Below are 17,061 nucleotides of genomic sequence, written 5' to 3'. Positions count from 1 at the left end.
CATGACAAACTGACAGACTAGAGCTACCCTGCCTGAACGTGCCCAAGACCTCACCGTAAATGGAGTGGCCCAGTTTATTTGGTGGTGTACAAACGCAAGCTGTGCTACGTGACTTTTGGAGTTGAGTAACTCACAGAAGGCCATTACGCGCAGCGGCCCTTTTAGCTCCACCTCTTCACTGAGCTAAGCAGAAGATCGAGCCATTCACGCCAGGAACGTAGGCAGGTAATCAACTTTACTCTGTACACGCATAAACAAATACAGTTACACCAGGCTTTCATATTTTTGATCTGGGACGTCTGACGTTTAAATTAAAAACAGTTGTCATGCAGGAATTCTGACTAAGACTCTTGGCGGCGTTTCTCTTGCTTGTAATGCAAATTCAGAAACTTGCAATGCTATCAAAAATTTCTCAGTTGGAGCATCCTGCCTTACTATTAGCTGGGCCGGAATTTGGTTGAGAAGTCCCTGAGACTCCAAAGGATCATTATTGTAACAGTCTGCTCTGCCTCCAGGGGTAGCAAATGAAATGTCCTTTTTAAATAATAAAATTGACTGAACAACACAAAAACTGGAAGGTGACTGGAGACGTGTAGTGTGGTACGAAGAGTTGTGGTTTTTTTCTCTCTTTTCAAAGATGGAAGGAGACGAGTGATGGACTCAACACACACAGAGTATGTGTGTGTGTGTGTGTGTGTGTGTGTGTGTGTGTGTGAGTGTGCGTGTTTGCGTAAGTTGTATTCCGCACCTGGGTGGTTTTGTGATGTTCTCGTACAATGATTTGGACCACTCACTGACGTTGCTTTTGCCATGAAGCAGGATGTTTATATCAATACTTTCGGTGACCAGAAGTTGCCCTTTCTTCTAAACCTTCACGACCAGGCTGTGTACTTTCCCGTTTTCCAAGGTAATAATACCCTTGTTCATAGGACTGAGCGCCTGCGGTAGTGATTTGCTGAATACTCAGGCTCCCTGTAGTACCTCCCTGTAGTACCCGCCTGATCTCAGTACCACTCAAAATCCCACATATTTGGCGCTTGTGCGGGATCTAACGACCAATTAGTGGCTTCAGCTAAATACGGCTTACCCAACGAAAATTGTATCTTCTCTTTCTCGTCGAGTTGAGTCAATCATAATGGCTTGGGGCGGTATCAGACGGAATTAGCGTCATGTGGATCGAGCGGATTTTTTTCGGTTATGCTCGGAAGACATTAAAAATTTACTGATATCTGAAATGCAGGCCCTTTTTGTGATTTATGAGGATGAATATTCTGTCAGGTGTGATTGACTTTAATTGTTCCGATGCGGACTCAACCCGAGACACTCTTATTGAACGCTGCACTACACTTCAAAGTCACACAGATACATGACAGTATTTTTCAACAGTCTGTATACAATGGTCGGGACGTTCTACCAATTGTTCAGTTCCTCTGCAGTAGAAATTCGCCTCTTGGTCACGGAAGCATTTGAGAACTGCTGTGTAAACGACCTAATCCTTGGAAAATATGAAAATTCTGGCAGATTAAAACTGTGTGCCCGACCGAGACTCGAACTCGGGACCCTTTGCCTTTCGCGGGCAAGTGCTCTACCAACTTTTTTTTTCGTTTAATCTCATTTTTTGGTCGATATTGTTTGTTTGAATTGTTCGTGGCGGACATCACCTGACGCCCGTTGAAGTTCGTTGTTGATCCATTCACTCAGTTTTTTTTTTTTTATTATAGAGGGTAGCTAACCCTCTGACCGAACACGCTGAGCTACCGTGCCGGCAAAATGTTCACTTGAGGGAAGACTTGAACCAAGGACCTCTCGCTCCGCAGTTGGTCACGCTAACCACGCGACCACGGTACTCCTGGCCAACTGAGCTACCGAAGCACGACTCACACCCGGCACTCACAGCTTTACTTCTGCCAGTATCTCGTCTCCTACCTATCAAACTTTACAGAAGCTCTTCTGCGAAAATATGTTTCCCACCGTAAATTCCTTCAAACTTTCCGAAAAGATGGAAATCGCATGATATATTCCGTGTGGTGAATAGGCATCATCCACATCTGTGCGATCATGGTCAAATACTTTTGGCACCATTTCACTGCGACTGGGAGTAACATTACATTTGCTTCATACGCCGCCGGAATTTTACGGTGAATATGAGTGCAATTTTGACGTTTTGCCCACAAGAATCGCACTATCTCACGTACTGCGGTTTCGGAGTTCGTTTCCAGCACCATTTCACTCGCACACTTTGAAGCACTTGTTTTCGTACCGCAACAGAACTGGTTACAGGGCATCGGAACACGTAATTTCTTATGACAATGCACCATCCTAGTTGTATAATGGTCTTAGCGAGGGACAGCGTGTGTAACTTATTGTCTGAAGTGCGCACTTAATTCTGGTTTTGCGTACCCTTCAATATTGGTCCACATAAAAATAGAAAATGAACAGTCAGGCGTGACTCGTATCATATTAGAGTTCGCATTACACATTCACAATCCGAAGAGTTGTTAAAATCCAGTGCACACGTTTAAAGTTTAATATTATGAATGTCAATCAACGAGACTGGCACACTTGTACTACACCGTTATCATGATACTTATGGAACAATCTCCGTGTCGCCGCGAATGAACTTCGACTCATTTATCACAAAATTTTTCTCCGAATCTGGGAAATAAATGAGCCCAGCGTGCGGTCCCACTGAAGAATGTCTGGCGTGCCCTTACCACGGCAGGCTTTTGTCACGGCGCAGGACAACGATTGTGTCTGTGAGGAGAGAACAAAGGACACATTATGTTTATCAGAGTGTCACCGAGCCTATTCAGAAACGCCGAGGGAAATATTCATTACGGACAGAGGCTGGCTGAAAACTGACTCTCGCATTAGTTGTTAATGTATGTTCATCCTTCAGTAAACGGAGCGTTCATTTATTTTTTTATGAATATTAGATGGAGAGACCATTATGAAGAAGTATTGCTTCTTAGATTCGAGTTTAGTCATGGATTTTAATGTTGCTTTGTCCATAACCTTAGGTTAAGAGTAGGAAATCCAACTCCTGGTAGATGCTAGCTCTTACAAATTGATTTTCTGTCACACAACTGCCTCACTTTATTTAGTAAGATTTTTCTATGATTTTGCCAAAATCAGTGCACCCTTTTTCAAGTATTGTATATACGGAAATTGTGCTGTTTTGGAATGTGGAGGACTAATTGCTGACTGCTGTGATATGAATTTTGTTGAACAGAAAGATTTGACGTGATACCAGTCTTGTATAGCTTTTTAACCTCTAAGCTCTACGGAAATTTAATTTTCATCATGTAGAAATTTGCCAAATCATATGTTTTGTAATTTTTTCCGGTCATGTTGGGTTGGGTTGCGTTGTTTGGGGGAAGAGACCAGACAGCAAGGTCATCGGTCTCATCGGATTAGGGAACGACGGGGAAGGAAGTCAGCCGTGCCCTTTCAAAGGAACCATCCCGGCATTTGCGTGGAGCGGTTTCGAGAAATCACGGAAAACCTAAATCAGGATGGCCGGACGCGGGATTGAACCGTCGTCCTCCCGAATGCGAGTCCAGTGTGCTAGCCACCCCGACATGTTACTGACGCTTGAAGTTACCAAGCTTTTGCAAAGGGACAGTGTCAAGCTCAGAAAAATTAAACGGATGAAGCATGTGATGTCAACGGGAAGAAAGCTTCAGCGTCAATAGCTCACTTCTTAACAGGAAATAAGTTTCGTATTTAAAAGTAGAATTACATGACTAGCGATCAATCACTGAAAATCGTAAAACCGGACAGTAGGTAGCAGTATACCTCCGCATCGATCTAAAGTGGAACAACCAAACAATGCTGGCTGTTGGAAAAGAATGTGGCATTAGAAGAATTCCAACGAAATGATATTCAACTATGAAAAAGGTGCGAGTACTCGTTCGACCTATTCCTTGTTCTCGTTAGTTTGGGATCGTTTCAAAGTACAATAAATACAATAGACAAAGAAGATACAAGAAACAGTTTCTGTTGTGAAAACGAAACTCACGTTCCGCCGATTCCTCAATATTTCAAATTATCCATTACCAAGTAAGATTAATAGAAGAGACAGAAGAACTGAAACAAAGCTGCGAGATTCGTTACGGGTTCGTTTAAGAAATGTGAAAGCGTCACGGAAATGCAAACAAACTCCAGTGGGATCGAGAACAAGCATACTGTTAAAATTTAAAGCGTATGCTTTCCAAGTGGAAACCAGGCGTTTTTTATTATTGGTTGTGTCCCTTAATGACAACTGCGCGTTGGCACTCTGTGGCGTTCTTGTCCAGTTAGCATTGCGTATAAGCTAGTCATTTGCTTAATGTGAAAGGGAGTAGGCCGCGCTCCTAATTCACTTCTAAAATATATTTCTAGCTTAGACAAGGTCATTCTTAAAGTTTTCGATCGATTTACTGGAGTAGGTAATAAGCAGATGCAGCATACCTGGTTCGTAGACGCTGCTACGAGGGTTTCTCAGAAAGTAATGCATCGCATTTTTATTCTTTAACAAATCTTCACTGGACCTAATGAGAAATAAACACACAACAGAATGGTGTTTTATCTACATACCCTATATTTCCACGTAATCTCCATCCCATTCTATAGCTTTCCTCCAGCGCGAAACAAGGGCGTGTATGCCCTGTTGGTACCGGTTCTTGTCCTGGTGGCGGAGGCGGTGCTTCACTGTGTGAATCACCTCCTCATCGTCGTCAAAATGTCTTCCACGAATGGCATCCTTTAATGGCCCAAACAAGTGGAAGTCCGAGGGGGCTAGGTCACGGCTGTATGGTGAATGGGCTCCCCGACGGCTGCAAATCGTGGAGCTTCGCCGAACCGCCTCCTGATGACCTCACCCTCCGTGCCCAGCGACTAACTGTACTTCCGTCAGCAGAAGATGCTCCATAGACTTTGCACACGCGTTTGCGAATATTTCCCATAATTTCTTTCTGTGTCGTGAGTAATTCAATAACGGCACGTTGCTCGTAACGTACGTCACCTACAGACGCCATTTCGCGGCTACTCTATCTGTCAGAAGTGACGGAAATTTGGCGCTCTCACTCAGGAGACTTAAAATAATACAATTGTAACGTTTCGCATTCGTAGCATTGTTTCCGGCTGAGACAAAAAATACGGCGCATTGCTTTCTGAGGAATCCTCGTAGTTCGGTAAAATCTCATCGCCCCAGGGTCGGCAAATTCTATAAGAAAAATGCTTAGCGTCGCTGGGAGGCGTCAACCAACATTTTATCTTTAACAAAAGTTGTTCCCCATGACGTGATCTACACTCATGCTCATAAATTAAGGATAATTGCAGAATGTGGTGCCACACGACGTGGCACTACACAAAACTGGCGCTAATAGCACAGGCACATAGGGAACACACACGCCACAGATCTGTAAGTCCACGGTATTGGTGATAAGTTGAGAAAACCGTCCCGTAACAGATGCGCTACAAAACGCCACTGTTTCCTGCGTATGTACCCCTACATCAATATGGGATATGATCACCATGCACACGTACATAGGCCGCACAACGGGTTGGCATAATCTGGATCGGATAGTCGAGGAGCTGCTGGGGCATACCTTCCCATTTTTGCTCCAGTGCCCGTCGGAGCTCCTAAAGTGTCCTAGGGGTTTGAAGACGGGCAGAGATACGTCGACCGAGAGCATCCCAGATGTGCTCGATGGGGTTTAGGTCTGGAGAGCATGCAGGCCATTCCATTCGCCTGATATCTTCTGTTTCAAGGTACTCCTCCACGATGGCAGCTCAGTGGAGCCGTGCGCTGTCATCCATCAGGAGGAGGGTGTGACCCTCTGCACCCTTGAAAAGGTGGACATACTGGTTCAAAATGACGTCCCTATACATCTAACCTGTTACATTTCCTCTGTCAAAGACATTCAGGGGTGGACGTGCACCAATCACAATGCCACCCTACACCATCAAACCACGACCTTCATACAGGTCCCTTTCAAGGACATTAAGGGGTTGTTATCTGGTTCCTGGTTCACGCCAGATGAAAACCCGGCGAGAATCACTGTTCAGACTATACCTGGACTCGTCCGTGAACATAGCCTGGGACCTCTGTTCCAATGACCATATACTGTGTTCTTGACACCAGGCTTTACGGGCTCTCCTGTGACGAGGGGCCAGTGGAATGCACCTTGCAGGTCTTCAGGCGAATAAACCATGTCTGTTCAGTCGTCTGTAGACTGTGTGTCTGGAGTCAACTGTTCCAGTGACTGCGGTAAGGTCCCGAGAAAGGCTAACTGCAGTGTTCCGTGGGTGTCTGCGGGCACTGATGGTGAGCTATCGGTCTTCTTGTGGTGTTGTACACTGTGGACGTCCCGTACTGTATCGCCTGGACACGTTTTCTGTCTGCTGGAATCGTTGCCATAATCTTGAGATCACACTTTGCCGCACACGGTAGACCCGTGCTATACTGCTGTGTTTGACCAGCCTCCAGTCGCCTTAGTATTCTACCCCTCATAACGTCATCAATATGTGTTATCTGAGCCATTTACAACACTCAGTCATCATTAGCACGTCTGAAAACGTCTGCACACTTACTCACTGCACCGTACTCTGACATGCACCAACATACATCTGCGTATGCGGACTGCTGCCGACGCCACCGTGCGACGACCGCAGGTCAAATGCACCGCATGGTCATACCCGAGGTGATTTAAACCCGCAAACCGCCCACCAGAGCGTTGTTTCACCATGTATCACCATTATCCTTAATTTATGAGCATGAGTGTATCATCCCTAGACGTTTGATGTAGAGGCTTTGAAACACCGTGGACACACACCAGATATTTTTTTAAAGTGCTGATGTCTACAGAATGAGAAAATGTAAGCAATGTGTTTTTTACTACACACAGTGCCTACACAATGCGACCACCATCTATGTTCGACGTCAGCGCGCAGTAACCACTCACAGACAGCAGCAGTAGCAGCGGAGCGTGTAGAAAGCGCGTCGAGTGGGTACGGAAAACAGTGCAGGGCGTAATGTGGAGTCGGGGCGATATATCTGACGTCCAAAAGGGCATGATCATTGGCTTTCAGGCCAAGGGTGGAAGTATTTTCTAAACGACTAAGTTTCTAAATTGATCGCGTGCCGCCGTGGTTAAAGCACATAAAGCTCGGCAAAATGGTGTTATCCAAAACCGGCGCAGAGGCAATTGTGCTGCTCCGCGGGTCGTAGATGACAGTGGTGAACGACCTGTGTAAGTGGATACGGGGGAGTAGACGTGCAACCGTTCAGCAGCTGTGCATCCAGATGAAGCAAGGGGAACCAACAGGGTCTACTCAACGACCGTTCAGACCTTGCTGCATATGGGCCTCCCACCAGTCGCCTGGTTCATGCACCCGCACAGACTGCTGTTTATCGACGGTGAAGGCTGGAATTTGCACGCCAGTACTGTGACTGGACGTCATCTGAATGGTAACAGGTGACCTTTTCACGTATCAGATGGCCTTTGGCGTGTGCGGGATGAAATGTCTTAAAGCAAACATCCTGCAACAATCGTCAGCGTTGTCCAGGCCGGAGGAGGGAGGGTTGTGGTTTGCGGAATGTTTTCGGGACGTTCATTGGGTGATCTCCTCGTTCTGGAAGGGACAGTGGATCAACAAAAGTATGAATCCAACCTTCGGGACCACGTCCATTTCTAGATGCAGTTTGTCTTTCCTCAGCACGATAGCATTGATGGGCAGGACAACGTAACGTGTCACGCAGCTTGCAGTGTTCGTGCACGGTGTGGGTGCATGGTTAGAAGAGCAGCAGGATGGGTTAACTGTACTCCCCGGATTGAAGCCCATTAGAGAATCTGTGAGACCACCCCGATCGAACTGTTCGCTCCACGGACGCTCAATCGAGAAACCTAGTGCAGCTGGCTACGGCACTGGAGTTACCATAGCTCGACATCCCTGTCGGTACCTTCCAGAACCTCACGGACCCTCTTCCTCCACGTCTCACAGCAGTCCGCCCTAAAAAAAGGTCATTATTCAGTCTTTTACAGTTGATCACATTATTGTGACTGATCGCTGTATAACTGCTATACGGGAGGCGTTTGAAAAGTCCGCGCAAAAATAAAAACTACTTACGTGTTTGGGGTGAACCTTTTTTATTTTTCGACCTAGCCTCCTTTCAGATTTAAGCCCCTCACCCAACGCTGTCCTAGTTTGATGATCCCTTCCGAATAATAGGAATTGTCCATGTCTGCAAAATAGCTATTAGTTCCTGTAATCACCTCCTAATTTGAATAGAATGTTTGTCCCGTCAGCCATTTCTTCAGATTGGGTAACAAATAGCAGCCCGAGGGAGCCAAGTCTGGAGAACAGGGGGAATTGGAAATAAGTTGGAATCCAATTTCCAACAATTTTGCGACTACAATTGCGGAGGTGTGTTCTGGTGCACTATTGCGATGGAAAAGGACTTTCTTGCGGTCAAATAGCCGGCGTTTTTCTTGCAGCTCGGTTTTAAAACAGTCCAATAACGATGAATAATATGCACCTCTAATAGTTTTACCGTTTTCCAGATAGTCGTTGAGGATTATCCCTTGCGAAGCCCAGAAGACAGTCGACAAAAACCTTCCGGCCGATGGAATGGTCTTTGCCTTTTGTGGTGCAGATTCTCCCTTGGTAACCCATTGTTTAGATTGCTGTTTGGTCTCGGGAGTATAGTACTGCTTCCATGTGTCATCCACAGTGACGAAACGACGCTTAAAGTTCTGCGGATTCTTCTTGAACAGCTGCAAACCACCCTTGCAACACTTCACACGATTCCGTTTTTGGTCAAGCGTGAGCAATCGCGGAACCCATCTTGCGGATAGCTTTCTCATGTCAAAATGTGTGTGCAAAATATTATGTACCCATTCATTCGAGATGCCCACAGCATTAGCGATCTCACGCACTTTAACTCTTCTGTCATCCATCACCATATCATGGATTTTATCAATGATTTATGGACAGGGCGTCCAGAACGTTCAGCATCACTTACTTGTGCCCTTAAGGCCACTCCTTAAAGTTTGACACCATTTATAAATTGTTCTAATCGAAGGTGCAGAGTCACCGTAATGTTTCTCAAGTTTCTCTTTAGTCTCATGAGGCGTTTTGCCTTTCATAAAGTAATGTTTAATTACCACACGAAATTCTTTTTCGTCCATTTTTTGACAGTCACTCGACTTTCTTGAGTGACATGAATGCCAAACACAAAGAAATAGACCAATATGACTGAAACTCGGTGTGCGTTCTTTCCAAAGATGCTACTAACTAAACATGACCTTGATACGCGCCGATGGTGCCAACTCTCGGATTTGGCACGGACTTTTCAAACGTCCCCCGTATATATATCAATGAGCGAGTAAAATGATTTGATTCTGTATGCAAACTCTGTTTTTTTGCGGTTTTTCTGTATTCCACTTGAAAATGCTAAACGTCCTAAATTGAAATCCTAGATTTAACGAATAACCAGTGTAAATTGTCAGAGGAAATAGTGATATCTTTCAAAAAGTTTTATATGACACAGCCACACAGACAAGAAACAGTAAACTAATGCCATCACTCGAAACGACCATGGCGGGAAAATCGGAGAAATTCGAAGTCATATGGAGGTTTATCGACAGTCGGCTGTTTCACGCACCGTTCTGGTTGGAAACACCGTAAGGTGCCCTGAGGAGTGTAGACATATATGCTAGTTTATCTAGTATCGCAACAGAGCCACTGTGCAGAAGAAATGCGTGAATGGTGATACTTGAGTTCGATGAGTTGATCTGTGAAGACTGAGAGTTTCCTCCTACTTTTTTTTTTTTCCTCCTCATCAGTCTTGTGACTGGTTTCATGAGGCCGGCCACGCCTCTTCTCTCTCAACCTCTTCGTCTCAGAATAGGACTTACATCCTGTTGTTTGTTGGATGTATTTCAGTCTTCCACAGTTTTGACCCTGCACGACTCCCACAGAAGTTATTCATTAGTGTCTTAACACATTTCCTGTCATCCTGTGTCATCTCCTTGACAGTCTTCTCCATAAGCTCCTTTCTTCACCAGTTCTGCGGAAAACGTACGAAACACAAAGATACAGGCTCTATGCTCATTACCGTATACAGTTTTCATCTATGCATAAGATGTATGGGTATTTTGACAAACTGAGCCTCTTCTACTCAGCTGTGTTCTCATCTTCAGGCATTTTCGCATTCTGATCGATTTGGTATACCGCCGCAACTATATTTTGTTGTTGTACCCAGCATCCTTTCGTGTGGTAGCTATAAAATCACATAGAGTTACGACGAGATATATTGACCTTTCGGTCAGCGGACATCTTCAAGTCATGTATTAACAGTACGTAAATCACACAGAAACGCCAAAGAAAATGGTATAAGTATGTGGCATGCATATTCAAATACAGATACACGTAAATAGGCAGATTACGGCGTTGCGATCGGCAACGCCTATTGAAGATAGGTGCAATTGTTAAATCGGTTACTGCTTCTACAATGGGATGGCAGAATATCAAGATTTTGGTGTGCTTGAATGCGGTGTTATTATCGGCGCACAAGTGATGGGACACACAATCTCCGAGGTAGCGATGATGTGGAGATTTCCCCGTACTATCTATCATTTCACGAGTGTATCGTGAATATCAGGAACTCGGTAAAACATCAAATCTCCGACATCGCGGTCGGAAAAAGATCCTGCAAGTTCGGAGCCAACAACGACTTAGGAGAGTCGTTCAACGTGACAGAATTGCAACCCTTCCACAAATTGATGCAGATTTAATGCTGGGCCATTAACAAACGTCAGCGTTCGAACCATTCAAAGACGCATAATTGATATTGGCTTTCGGAGCCGAAGACCCAGTCGTGGACCCTTGATGACAGCACTACGTAAAGCTTTACGCCTCGCGAGGGCCAGTCAACACCGGCATTGGACTGCTGATAACATGTTGCCTGGTCAGGCGGGTCTAGTTTCAAACTATATCGAGCGGAGGGACATGTATGGGTATGGAGACAACCTCATGAATCCATGAACGCTGCATGTCAGCAGGGGACTGTTCAAGCTGGCGAAGGCTCTACTATGGTGTGGGGCGTGTGCAGTTGGAGTGATGTGGGACCCTGATACGCCTAGATAGGTCTCTGACAGGTGACACGTACGTAATCATCCTGTCTGATCACCTGCATCCATTCACGTCCGATGTGCATTCCGACGGAAATGGCAATTCTAACAGGATAATGCGACATCCCACGCGTCCAGAATTGCTGCAGAGTGGCTCCAGAAACACTCGTCTGAATTTAAACACGTTCGCTTGCCACCATATTACTGAGCATATCTGGAATGCCTTCCAACGTGCTATTCAGAAGTGATCTCCACCCCCTTGCACTCTTACGGACTTATGGGCAGCCCTGCAGGATTCATGGTGTCAGTTGCCTCCAGCACTACTTCAGACATTAGTCGAGCCGGCCAGTGTGGCCGAGAGGTTCTAGGCGCTTCAGTCTGGAACCGCGCGACCGCTACGGTCGCAGGTTCGAATCCTGCCTCGGGAATGGATGTGTGTGATGTCCTTAGGTTAGTTAGGTTTAAGTAGTTCTAAGTTCTAGGGGACTGATGACCTCAGATGTTAATTCCGATAGTGCTCAGGGCCATTCTGAACATTAGTCGAGTCCATGTCGCGTAGTGTTGCGGCACTTATGTGCGCTCGCAGGACCCTACACGACATTAGGCAGGTGTAACAGTTTCTGTGCCTCTTTAGTGTATAAGTCAGCTGCCTTTCGTTGCCGTTATCATAGAACTCATCATGTCGTGTCTCACTCCTGTTCAGACTTCTTCACTACTCGACGTTTCGGTACCTCTGCTGGGGATTATCTTCAGGACTGCACTATTGTCCCTGTATGCCTGAACACGCAACAGTGAAAAAATTTGAAGATGATCTTGAGGCGGGAGTGAACTGATGCGACAACAAATGACTGAAGACGTGCGGCAAAATTTGGAAGTGTAATTGGTTCAAATGGCTCTGAGCACTATGCGACTTAGCTTCTGAGGTCATCAGTTGCCTAGAACTTAGAACTAATTAAACCTAACTAACCTAAGGACATCACACACATCCAAGCCCGAGGCAGGATTCGAACCTGCAACGGTAGCGGTCGCTCTGTTCCAGACTGTAGCGCCTAGAACCGCACGGCCACTCCGGCCAGCTGCAAGTGTAATTCTAGATGAAAAGATTGTCATAACAGAGGAATTGGTGGGAGTTTTGGAGCGAACCAGCCGGGAAGATAACTTAAAAAATAAAAAATAAATTAAAATTAAAAAAAGAAGAAGTCATGACGCGGCCTAAGGACTCAGAAGGTTTTATCACAAATTAGAGAACCGTCTTTGTTAATAATAAAACATTTCATGTTCCCAATTTCGATAGCTACGGAAGCGTCTACGAACAGTGTCGCCGTCTGAACGAGGACTAGCGGCTCAACGGGACGTGCCACTGCAATTAGTCGTGCCGCGACCCTCGCGTCATCGCAGGCGGGAGCCGTTCGCAGCTGCTGCCGGCAGAGTTTGTGTGCCGCCGGCTGAGGGATGAGCTCAGAGTGGCGTGGGGCCGCGAGTGGAGGGTTCCCGCTGCGACTCGCTGCCCGCTCTCAGCGGGGACGCGTCGTCAATCAACGTAACGACGAGTCGGCGGCGGCCGCGCTGTCCAGATCTCTCTATCAGGCGCGCGCTGATAGGGGCCGCGCCCATCTCAGATGCTGGATGCTGGCGCTCTGCATCTCTGACGTAGTGCTGCGCTTGCTTTTTGTTCGCCCCGCCCTGCCGACTGCGTAACGAAACGACGGCAAAGGATCCGTTTTTACCGCCCTTATTTCCCTGTCGCGCCCTTTTTGTATGCAAAGCGGCCTGCAGGCCTGACGTCGTCTGCGAAAGCGTGTGCGTGTGTGTGTGTGTGTGTGTGTGTGTGTGTTTTCTCTCGAGGTCGCCGCTGATACGCCTCCGTATTGGCGCTGCGGCGGTCGGCAACGGCAAAAAGAAACAGGTCCCCGCTGTCTGCAGCGGCGACGTCACCGCGCCGGACGATGGAATCCTGCTCTCCTGGAATGGCCACTACTGCAGCGACAATAGCTCCCCTGCGGCTTCAGTGTTGACCTTCCTCCGAGCCCGAGGCCACTACATCACGGGCATTTTGCGACGTTAGGCAGACAGGTTCTCGGGCATATCACCTCTCTCTGCCCTCTGCTTTTGCCTCAGTAAAAGACACTTAATCTGTCTACCGGTATACCTTACTATTCAGGTATTTCCTAAGAGGGAAGAGTTTTCCGACACCGAAATCGCATATCTCCAAATGCAACTGCTTTTAACCCACAGAAATGATGATGATAAGTTTACGTACTCACGTACCATGTTGCGCATACCAAATAATTTAAACAGGTACACATTGCGCAGCTCAATGCCACGCGCATGGGGCTGAAAAGTTACAGGCCTTGCACTGAGAGAATAAGTCTTATCGCTATAACTTTATTCAAAGCGTCCTCCCTTCCTCCGTCCAGACTGATGCTCTTGCAAATATTTCAGTCCATTCAAAAAGATATATAATAGGTGACCAAAATAGTCCCCCGGTTGCATTTTTTTACGCCTTCCATGTCATCAAAATTACAAATCTTCAAGTGTTTCATCAGGTTACGAGATGGACAGTAGCCTGTAAGGGATCCAGTCAAGTGATTTCGACAGAAGGGAGATTTTTGACCAACTGGAAATAGAGATCTTCAATTTTGTAGCCACAATTTCAGGCGTATGTCAAGGTGTATTGCCTAGCAACAAAATACTTCCTTGGGTCAACTTTAGGCGACCGTATGTCTTAATTGCCTTTGAGGAAGCTGGCGTAATAATCTCCAATTTGACAGTAGCCTATCCTATTGACTGTATTTGACACCATCTGACTTTGACCCCAGTTCGTTGGAAAACGTGAAGCTGTAGTGGGAGCCTTAGACGGATGTTTTGCAGAAGTTAAAAAATTGCTTTACTGGAGAGGTATTTACGTATACGTTAGGAATATTTTCGTCTTTAATAAGCTTTCCTGAGTCACTACATAATATTTTTACATTCTAGTCCGACAGGTTTCTAAAGGACGCTTCCATTCTCAAGGAGTAAATTGATGTTTTTTGGAGTCATACCTGCTGAAGTTTATTCAGTATTTCGCCAGGAAATATCAGTTTGCTGCATAGGTACAGAAGTTGCACATTTACGCTTTCACTGCAAATGCTGTAATATATTTATGGTTGTAGTCAATATGGACAGAAACATATTTTGTGACTAAGGACGATATTTTATTGACAAAAATATTTCTCTCTGGCGAAATGTCTGTTGATAATCGTATGTACTTGATGGGAAAACGTCGGACAAAGTGGACTAATCATGAATAATTCCTTTTATGGTTTTATTTGCTAAATTTTGGCTGGGATCTTCTACTTTAGATTATTCAAGTGAGCCTAAAAGGAATAACAATTTTTATGTTTCTACGTTTTTCGTATACGAAAGATAAAAGCTATAGAAACTCAATATAATTGATTTTAGGGATACAGTAGTAAAACTAAATGGAATACAACGTGAGATAAAGCCTCAAACTGACTCCAGGCGACTAACAAATTAGCCTTATAAACTGGAAAAAATTATTAAGTTAATTATTCTAGTCAGAAAAGTTCGTATTGGCAGGCGGGAGCGTACGTTATTGAACGAAGATGCAAAACCTAAGTTTGTCAGTATCGCGGTGTATGAACTAAATGCTTACAGACTACCTGTATGAAATACCATCTGGACCGCCGGAGCGCTGCATCCTACTCTCAGAGCATCTAACGAGTAAGTGCCTCACATTTGCCCTGTACAGCTCTGTTTGCTTTGTGGATATAAGTCCCGTGAAATCACGTCCTTCAAGCGAAGCTTATACCAAATTCCACTTAACTACGAGCTTTGAACAGACATCGATACTTGCCGATCTGATCAGCCGAAGCAAGGCCTCACACTCCCGCAAGCCGGCCACGTTAACAGCGGAAAATTGGAAAGGCGCCTCGGCGGATGTTTTGGTGACAAACATACGTATGTCCGTACGTACTTATAAATGTATACATACATACATAAGCCTCATTTCAGTAAGTAACTAGAAGATATCAATTCAATTTCTGAACAAACGGCAACCAATCATTGTTTACCTTTCTTTGGCTCGAATGGCTCTGAGCATTATGGGACTTAACTTCTGAGGTCATCAGTCCCTTAGAACTTAGGACTACTTAAACCTAAGTAACCTAGGGACATCACACACAGCCATGCCCGAGGCAGGATTCGAACCTGCGACCGTAGCGGTCGCGCGGTTCCAACTGTAGCGCCTAGAACCGATCGGCCACACAGGCCGGCTACCTTTTTTTTCACACAATACAAGAAATATGCCATAACTGTTTGTTCACAATTAAATATTGCTTATTACGTTAGAATGAGTGTGAACTGTAACATTCTGCCGTTCAGTACTCCAAATTTTTGAAGTGAAATGTGTTTTGCATCTCATGATTTTTCCGATATGTGATACGCTACATTATTAACGTTTCGTGCTGTATGCAATATATAGGTGAATGCTGATACTTGACTGCCTTACGTTCTCACAAATATCCAAGCTATTTTTCAGCACCACAAAATTAAACGTTTTGAGCCTCATGTCCACCATTATAGTCAAAATTGTTACCGTACAAAATCTAAAGACAATGATGTATTTCTTCTGAAAATGTAAGTTCTATGACAGAACGTTGCTAATGTAAAATATCTAAACACACCCACGCTTCTGCGAAAGGCAATGTTGGTTAATTTCCCAGGCTTATTCGTGCTGTTAAACACTGCACAGCAACGGCTTTGCCGCAGTGGATACACCGGTTCCCGTTAGATCACCGAAGTTAAGCGCTGTCGGGTGTGGCCGGCACTTGGATGGGTGACCATCCGGGCTGCCATGCGCTGTTGCCGTTTTTCGGGGTGCACTCAGCCTCGTGATGCCAACTGAGGAGCTACTTCACGGAATAGTAGCGGCTCTGGTCACAGAAAACCATCGTAACGACCGGGAGAGCGGTGTGCTGAACACACGCCCCTCCTATCCGTATCCTCATCTGAGGATGACACACCGGTCGGTTGGTCCCGATGGGCCACTTGTGACCTGAAGACGGCGTGCTTTAAACACTGTACAGCTCCTCGCTATTTTTCTTCGCGTACACTGGTATGTGTAGGCAGCAGAGTTACGTCTAAGAAATGCTGTATGTATGCATCACTAAATATATAATGTTCGATTTGTGTCCTTACAAGCAACAGTATCTTCAATTTACAAGACTTACCACCACAATGGCGTCCTGCCGAAGGTTCTAAATACCCCACGCTTGCTGCGCCCTTGGGGAGTCTGGTTATTTCACAAGGTCTTTGAGCCAGAGAGATAACAAAGATATATTTATGTATGCAGCAGACCGGCAGACAGTTGTCTGCTGTACGATTACGAGATAAATGATTTCTGGTTCAATGCAGATATACATTTCAACCTAAACAGCGCCGTTACTGTCTAAAAAACAGGCCTGTGCAAGTGCCTCCCACCTCTCCACAGCTCGCAACGGCGGGATGCCGCAGCTGTCGGTGGGCAGAGATGGTACCTCCAGTGAGGGGGCGACGAAGGTGGGCGGCGGCTGCTGCGGCAGCGGTGTCTGTCGCCACATAAGGAGTGCCAGGGACCAATGGGCGGCTGCTCGCTCTCCGTCCAGCGTCCTGTCCCCGTACCTGCCCAAACAGCGCCTCTTCCTACCTGTTACAATAGTGTAATTTTCATGAAATAGTACACTACTGGCCATTGAAATTGATACACCACGAAGATGACGTGCTACAGACCCGAAATTTAACCGACAGAAAGAAGATGCTGTGATATGCAAATGATTAGCTTTTCAGAACATTCACACAAGGATGGGGCCGGTGGCGACACCTACAACGTGCTGACATGAGGAAAGTCTCCAACCGATTTTCACCTTTCCGACTTTGATAAAGGTTGGATTGTAGCCTATCGCGA

The 17,061-nt window shown here is 45.7% G+C and overlaps 1 protein-coding gene and 1 pseudogene across 2 annotated transcripts in view; both read left to right on the top strand.

The window, feature by feature from the left end:
* Nucleotides 1-17,061, top strand: part of LOC126354819 (integrin alpha-PS2-like) — a 721,457-nt gene that overhangs the window by 351,648 nt on the left and 352,748 nt on the right. The window lies entirely within an intron of this gene.
* On the top strand, nt 15,869-15,986 carry LOC126356684 (5S ribosomal RNA; annotated as a pseudogene).

Source organism: Schistocerca gregaria, chromosome 3 (assembly GCF_023897955.1).
Source record: "Schistocerca gregaria isolate iqSchGreg1 chromosome 3, iqSchGreg1.2, whole genome shotgun sequence".
Classification (NCBI taxonomy): Eukaryota; Metazoa; Arthropoda; class Insecta; order Orthoptera; family Acrididae; genus Schistocerca; species Schistocerca gregaria.
This window is presented reverse-complemented; position numbering and strand designations above follow the sequence as displayed.